Genomic DNA, 7,538 nt, shown 5'->3' on the forward strand with positions numbered 1-7,538 from the left:
GACACTGAGACTGTCTGACGGACGACACACACACACACACACACACACACACACACACACACACACACACACACACACACACACACACACACACACACACACACACACACACACACACACACACACAACACACACACAAAGCCGCTTCATCTGTCAGACCCTCAGGGTGTCACTTTAAGACAACACACCTTGTTCAGTGTGTGTGTGTGTGTGTGTGTGTGTGTGTATTCTATATACTGTGTTTTTTTATGTGTTATGTTTTGTGCTTTAAAACATAAGCGACTGTAGAGAGGAGACAGACAGACACGTTGGCGACAGACCATCATAAGTATTAGTTTTCCTGTGACAGTGAACGCACCACGATGGATGAGCGCTGCAGAGGAAATGTTGACTTTGTGTTTGAGGAAAAATCTGCATCTAATTTGACTGTTGACATTTGAACCACGAGGCACTGAAGAGAAGAAGTGGTCAGACGGGTTTGTCTGATCCTCGGATCCTGTTTCCAAGACGACGCTGCTCAGAACTACTGCAAACGCACCGACTCCACTGTCATGTAAACAGGCGACGGAGGAAAGTATCGTAGACAGAGTATTGTTCTCTGCTGTATGTCTGGTTTTGATACAAAAACTAGTAACAGCACCAACTAGTGGATCAACATTCTCACTACATTGATTTCAGTGTTCCTGCCGTTGCCGTAACAATGTTCACCGTTTTCAGAATGTTGCTGCATAAATGCAAAACTTTTCTGCATCCCCATCCACACCAGCCAAACCATCTTCTTTCTCCCGATGTTTTTAACCGATGTTGTCTCCACGCAACACCATGAAAACTATTCAAAATGGTGTGGTACACACGACAAGCCTATAGGTGGCATTGTAATGCCACCAGAGCAATTTACCAATAACAAAGAAGAAGACACGGAGCATGAAAAAATCCTGCTATTGGAGAAATCCACCATGTGGTCTTATCAAAGCGACGAGCTTCAGCAGCATCTGCAGCTCCACCTGGAGCAGGTAGTCGCCATGTTGTTGTTAGGTGACGTCACAGAGTGGATCGCGGGGTCAGAAGGTCGAGAGGCGGGGCCATGACATCGGTGATCTCGGTTCGTGTGCGTCTTGTCCTTCCACACGTCAAAGCCGAGGCGGCATATTTGAATGTCTTCACTCTGGAACCTGTTTTCAATAATTAAAAAACAAACAATCAAAGACAGTTTTTCAGGCTCCTAAGACGCCGTGCCGTGTGGACGATCTGACAAAAAAACCTTGGTCACGTGAAATGACTTTTGTCGTGTGGGGCCTGGAACGACAACGCCAAAAATGCTGCCTTTTCACCTGAAATGTCTTGTGGCGTTAACGGGGTCTTGAAGTTCCCACCACAGACCGCCGCTACAGACCGCCGCTACAGACCGCCGCTACAGGCCGACCTCGTGTCGCGTAAAGGCTTCATCCTGCAGACTAATTCGTCTCGGTGGCAGCAGATCAGCAGGTTGCTGCTGGATTGGTCGCGTTTTCTCACACTGATGAAATTCTGCTGGAAACTGAGTGACTGAACACAGTGATGTTGCTCCCGGGATCCACGAGACACTGATTCGTCTCTCCGCTCTTCATGGCTTTAGTTGCTTCTGTTTCTTCATGTTGTTGCTTTGAGTTTTTCCCCCCGATCACGATGAGTCAGCTGCTTGTGGACCAGAGATCTCACTTCCTTCTTAAAAGGAAGTTTGAAGCAGTAATGTCCATTCTCTGAACGTCCTTTTCGTCTCCTGATGGATGTTGCTTAAAGCCAGCAGGTATTGATCGTCCCGCTGGCTGAGGAGTCTTTTAGCGGCAGCGCTGCTAGCACTCAGACCGTCAGTCCGCCCTGGAAGATGACCACTAAGAGTCCTAATAGCTGCATCAGACAAATCAGCCCATGTTGCCAACAGCTCTGATCAGCTGAGACGCTGAAGAAGCATTTGACAGGGTCAACTGGGGATTCTGACAACGAACACGGGAAAGTCAGCACAAAATCAATACAGTGGATGGAATGTCTTTCAAGACTAAATCAAACCTCTCCAAGCGCTCACAGCCAGAGTGAAAGTCGACAGCTTCTTTCAGAACTAGAACGGGCCCTCGGTAGAGCGAATACCTTCGCCAATGCCACATTTATCACCATGGAAACCATGGGATTACAAGGTTACTTGGATTCACCACACCACTCCTTCTATCATTTGTCGAGGTCGATTGAATTGCTTCATGATGTCACTGTTTGACACAGATGTACACACATTTTACAATTTCCGTGTGATCTCCCCACCTGACCTTTGACCTCAACCGCTAACCAGGGTAATGACGTCACTGCATCATCATATCGGGGGGGGGGGGGGGGGGTTGAAAACGGAACATTTTGGCCTTGGTTTGTCATCAACTGAATTAAAACTGAACACAGAATTTATTTGTTTCTACCTTTCTGTGACCTCAATCTTGGCCTTTGACCCAATTGTTCTTAAAATTTATTGGAACCATCCTAGGATAGCGACGAACCATCCCTGGAAATTTCATGCATTTCGGGTGAACTGTTTTTGAGAAAAGTTGATAAAATACATACAAACCAATAAATAAACAAGAGCAATCAGAGATTTCTGACCTCCGCCAAGGGTCGACGTGGACGGAGGGAAATGACACATATTCCACATCCAGATCAACTGCCTCTATTCATTTATTTAGTTTGGTCATCCCATGATTTTATCTCATAATTTGAAAAAAAACACAAGTTAAATATATTCTTACCTTCCACGTTGTCATGGGAACCGTAGTTGAGAAGCCTGGCTTGTTATGGAGTTTCACTCACTAACTAGTGTCTCATGTCTGCTGCCGAGCACCGGAGCATAGTGGGACGACACAAACTACCCTTCCCAAAACCAAAACATGCTACGACTCCATTTCCCACAATGCACTTGTTATTCAAAGGGACAAGTTGATCATGTAACAATATATAGCGGAATTAATATTTGTAGCTTTTATTTCCCATCTGGAGCACCACCAAAATGTAATAAGGGTTCTTCTTGTGATCGAACTGCATCCGTGGACCAATTGTCATGAAGAGCAGCTCATTAACAGACAGACAGGCAGATAAACACGGATGATTTTATAACCTCCTTGGAGAGAATAAAGAAATAAAGAAATAAAGAAATAAAGAAATAAATAGATGTTGACAAAAACATAACTTTAGCCCCAATTTCTGTTGGCGACGGTAAAGATTAACATTAGAGAGCGGGACAGGATGAGACCGCTGCCTCAAAACAAGTCTATAGTTGGACCCAATATCGGACCGATACCAAAAAAGATGGATCGGGTATCGGTAAATGCAAAAGCCAACAACACAACAACAAAAAGCCAATGAAACGGAGTTGTGGCGTTGTGCCTTTTTGCTGTTGTGTTGTGGCTTTTTGTTGTTAAGTTGTGGCTTTTTGTTGTTGTGTTGTGGCTTTTTGCTGTTGTGTTGTGGCTTTTTGTTGTTAAGTTGTGGCTTTTTGTTGTTGTGTTGTGGCTTTTTGCTGTTGTGGCTTTTTGTTATTGTGTCGTGGCTTTTTGTTGTTGTGGCTTTTTGTTATTGTGTTGTGGCTTTTTGTTGTTGTGTTGTGGCTTATTTGTTATTGTGTTGTGGCTTTTTGTTATTGTGTTGTGGCTTTGTGTTGTTAAGTTGTAGCTTTTTGTTGTTGTGTTGTGGCTTTTTGCTGTTGTGGCTTTTTGTTATTGTGTCGTGGCTTTTTGTTGTTGTGGCTTTTTGTTATTGTGTTGTGGCTTTTTGTTGTTGTGTTGTGGCTTTTTGCTGTTGTGTTGTGGCTTTGTGTTGTTAAGTTGTGGCTTTTTGCTGTTGTGTTGTGGCTTTTTGCTGTTGTGGCTTTTTGTTATTGTGTCGTTGCTTTTTGTTGTTGTGTTGTGGCTTCTTGTTATTGTGTTGTGGCTTTTTGTTGTTGTGGCTTTTTGTTGTTGTGTTGTGGCTTTTTGTTGTTGTGTTGTGGCTTTTTGTTATTGTGTTGTGGCTTTGTGTTGTTAAGTTGTGGCTTTTTGCTGTTGTGGCTTTTTGTTATTGTGTTGTGGCTTTTTGTTGTTGTGTTGTGGCTTTTTGTTATTGTGTTGTGGCTTTTTGTTGTTGTGTTGTGGCTTTTTGTTATTGTGTTGTGGCTTTTTGCTGTTGTGGCTTTTTGTTATTGTGTCGTGGCTTTTTGTTATTGTGTTGTGGCTTTTTGTTGTTGTGTTGTGGCTTTTTTTTATTGTGTTGTGGCTTTTTGTTGTTGTGTTGTGGCTTTTTGCTGTTGTGGCTTTTTGTTATTGTGTCGTGGCTTTTTGTTGTTGTGTTATGGCTTTTGTTATTGTGTTGTGGCTTTTTGTTGTTGTGTTGTGGCTTTTTGTTATTGTGTTGTGGCTTTTTGTTGTTGTGTTGTGGCTTTTTGTTATTGTGTTGTGGCTTTTTGTTATTGTGTCGTGGCTTTTTGCTGTTGTGGCTTTTTGTTATTGTGTCGTGGCTTTTTGCTGTTATGGCTTTTGTTATTGTGTTGTGGCTTTTTGTTGTTGTGTTGTGGCTTTTTGTTATTGTGTTGTGGCTTTTTGTTATTGTGTCGTGGCTTTTTGTTATTGTGTCGTGGATTTTTGTTATTGTGTTGTGGCTTTTTGTTGTTGTGTTGTGGATTTTTGTTATTGTGTTGTGGATTTTTGTTATTGTGTTGTGGCTTTTTGTTGTTGTGTTGTGGCTTTTTGTTATTGTGTTGTGGCTTTTTGTTGTTGTGTTGTGGCTTTTTGTTATTGTGTTGTGGCTTTTTGTTGTTGTGTTGTGGCTTTTTGTTATTGTGTCGTGGCTTTTTGCTGTTGTGGCTTTTTGTTATTGTGTCGTGGCTTTTTGTTGTTGTGTTATGGCTTTTTGTTATTGTGTTGTGGCTTTTTGTCGTTGTGTTATGGCTTTTGTTGTTGTGTTGTGGCTTTTTGTTATTGTGTTGTGGCTTTTTGCTGTTGTGGCTTTTTGTTATTGTGTTGTGGCTTTTTGTTGTTGTGTTGTGGCTTTTTGTTATTGTGTTGTGGCTTTTTGTTATTGTGTTGTGGCTTTTTGTTGTTGTGTTGTGGCTTTTGTTGTTGTGTTGTGGCTTTTTGTTATTGTGTCGTGGCTTTTTGTTGTTGTGTTATGGCTTTTTGTTATTGTGTTGTGGCTTTTTGTTATTGTGTTGTGGCTTTTTGTTGTTGTGTTGTGGCTTTTTGTTATTGTGTTGTGGCTTTTTGTTATTGTGTCGTGGCTTTTTGTTATTGTGTCGTGGATTTTTGTTATTGTGTTGTGGCTTTTTGTTGTTGTGTTGTGGATTTTTGTTATTGTGTTGTGGCTTTTTGTTGTTGTGTTGTGGCTTTTTGTTATTGTGTTGTGGCTTTTTGTTATTGTGTTGTGGCTTTTTGTTGTTGTGTTGTGGCTTTTTGTTATTGTGTTGTGGCTTTTTGTTGTTGTGTTGTGGCTTTTTGTTGTTGTGTCGTGGCTTTTTGTTGTTGTGTCGTGGCTTTTTGTTATTGTGTTGTGGCTTTTTGTTATTGTGTCGTGGCTTTTTGTTGTTGTGTTATGGCTTTTTGTTGTTGTGTCGTGGCTTTTTGTTATTGTGTTGTGGCTTTTTGTTATTGTGTCGTGGCTTTTTGTTGTTGTGTTATGGCTTTTGTTATTGTGTTGTGGCTTTTTGTTGTTGTGTTATGGCTTTTGTTGTTGTGTTGTGGCTTTTTGCTGTTGTGGCTTTTTGTTATTGTGTCGTGGCTTTTTGTTATTGTGTTGTGGCTTTTTGTTGTTGTGTTGTGGCTTTTTGTTATTGTGTTGTGGCTTTTTGTTATTGTGTTGTGGCTTTTTGTTGTTGTGTTATGGCTTTTGTTATTGTGTTGTGGCTTTTTGCTGTTGTGGCTTTTTGTTATTGTGTCGTGGCTTTTTGTTATTGTGTTGTGGCTTTTTGTTGTTGTGTTGTGGCTTTTTGTTATTGTGTTGTGGCTTTTTGTTGTTGTGTTGTGGCTTCTTGTTATTGTGTTGTGGCTTTTTGTTGTTGTGTTGTGGCTTTTTGCTGTTGTGTTGTGGCTTCTTGTTATTGTGTCGTGGCTTTTTGCTGTTGTGGCTTCTTGTTATTGTGTTGTGGCTTCTTGTTATTGTGTTGTGGCTTTTTGTTGTTGTGTTGTGGCTTCTTGTTATTGTGTCGTGGCTTTTTGCTGTTGTGGCTTTTTGTTGTTGTGTCGTGGCTTTTTGCTGTTGTGTTGTGCTGATGGTCCTTCAGGGCCACCGTAGAAAATAGCTACACATTTAACTGTACCAGTATGATGAAATTGACAATGACATAAAGAAACCCAGTGGAACGTCATGACGGGATTAGTTGTTACCATGTCAGTGAGGATTCTTATTCTCGCTGCCAATCAATTGACCATAAACTCAGTGTGATCAATGTGATCGGTTGATATCTGGATTCATAAGAGGAGGAAAACCACCCAGAATCATTCCCTGGCCAAAGACAGAGGAGGGCGGCACGGCCAAACATAAAAGATTGTTTCCACGCAGCCCAATCACGCTAACTCATCTATTGGTGAGTCCTAATATCAGACACTCCATTTCCAGGACTTTTTCCAGGCTCAAGCAGTTTGGAGGAATCAGTCCTGATGAGCACCTGTTGTTCCAGGTGACCTGCGTTTACAGGTCCTCTCCTCTGGGTGGAGACATCCAGGAAGTCCTAGAGTCGTTCACCATGGAGATTTGAACTCTCCAAACCTGAACGCTCGTCAACTCTGTTCCTCCAACAGCGACTCTGTTCCTCCAACATCGACTCTGTTCCTCCAACAGCGACTCTGTTCCTCCAACAGCGACTCTGTTCCTCCAACAGCGACTCTGTTCCTCCAACATCGACTGTTCCTCCAACATTGACTGTTCCTCCAACATTGACTGTTCCTCCAACAGCGACTCTGTTCCTCCAACATTGACTGTTCCTCCAACAGCGACTCTGTTCCTCCAACATTGACTCCCACTGACTCACAACTAGAGACACACATATAATAATAATAATAATAATAATAATAATAATAATAATAATAATAATAATAATAATAATAATAATAATAATAATAATAATAATAATAATGACATATGACTTCAGTCTTGAAGGTTTATTTAATTGATTTAAATTAATTTTCAAAGTTTTAACATCAAAATGAAACATTGATGAACTCAGATTCAGAGCGAGAGAGAGAGAGAGAGAGAGAGAGAGAGAGAGAGAGAGAGAGAGAGAGAGAGAGAGAGAGAGAGAGAGAGAGAGAGAGAGAGAGAGAGGCAGAGTGGTAAAGCGAGAGAAAGAGAAAGAGAAATGTCAGTGACACACAGCAGCTTAACCAGAAAACGGCCCAGTGTGTCCTGAACAGCTCCAACTGAAAGTTGAATTCAATAGAAAACTATTCAGTCTGACCTTCAGTAGCGACTGTGTCATAATCCTGATAATCGTGAGTTACAATAGTCGACTCTGGAAGGAACAAACGCAGGATTAATCTCTCAGCTGAGTCAACATGGTC

The sequence above is a fragment of the Lipophrys pholis genome (genome assembly GCF_963383615.2).
Source record: "Lipophrys pholis genome assembly, chromosome: 17".
Taxonomy (NCBI): domain Eukaryota; kingdom Metazoa; phylum Chordata; class Actinopteri; order Blenniiformes; family Blenniidae; genus Lipophrys; species Lipophrys pholis.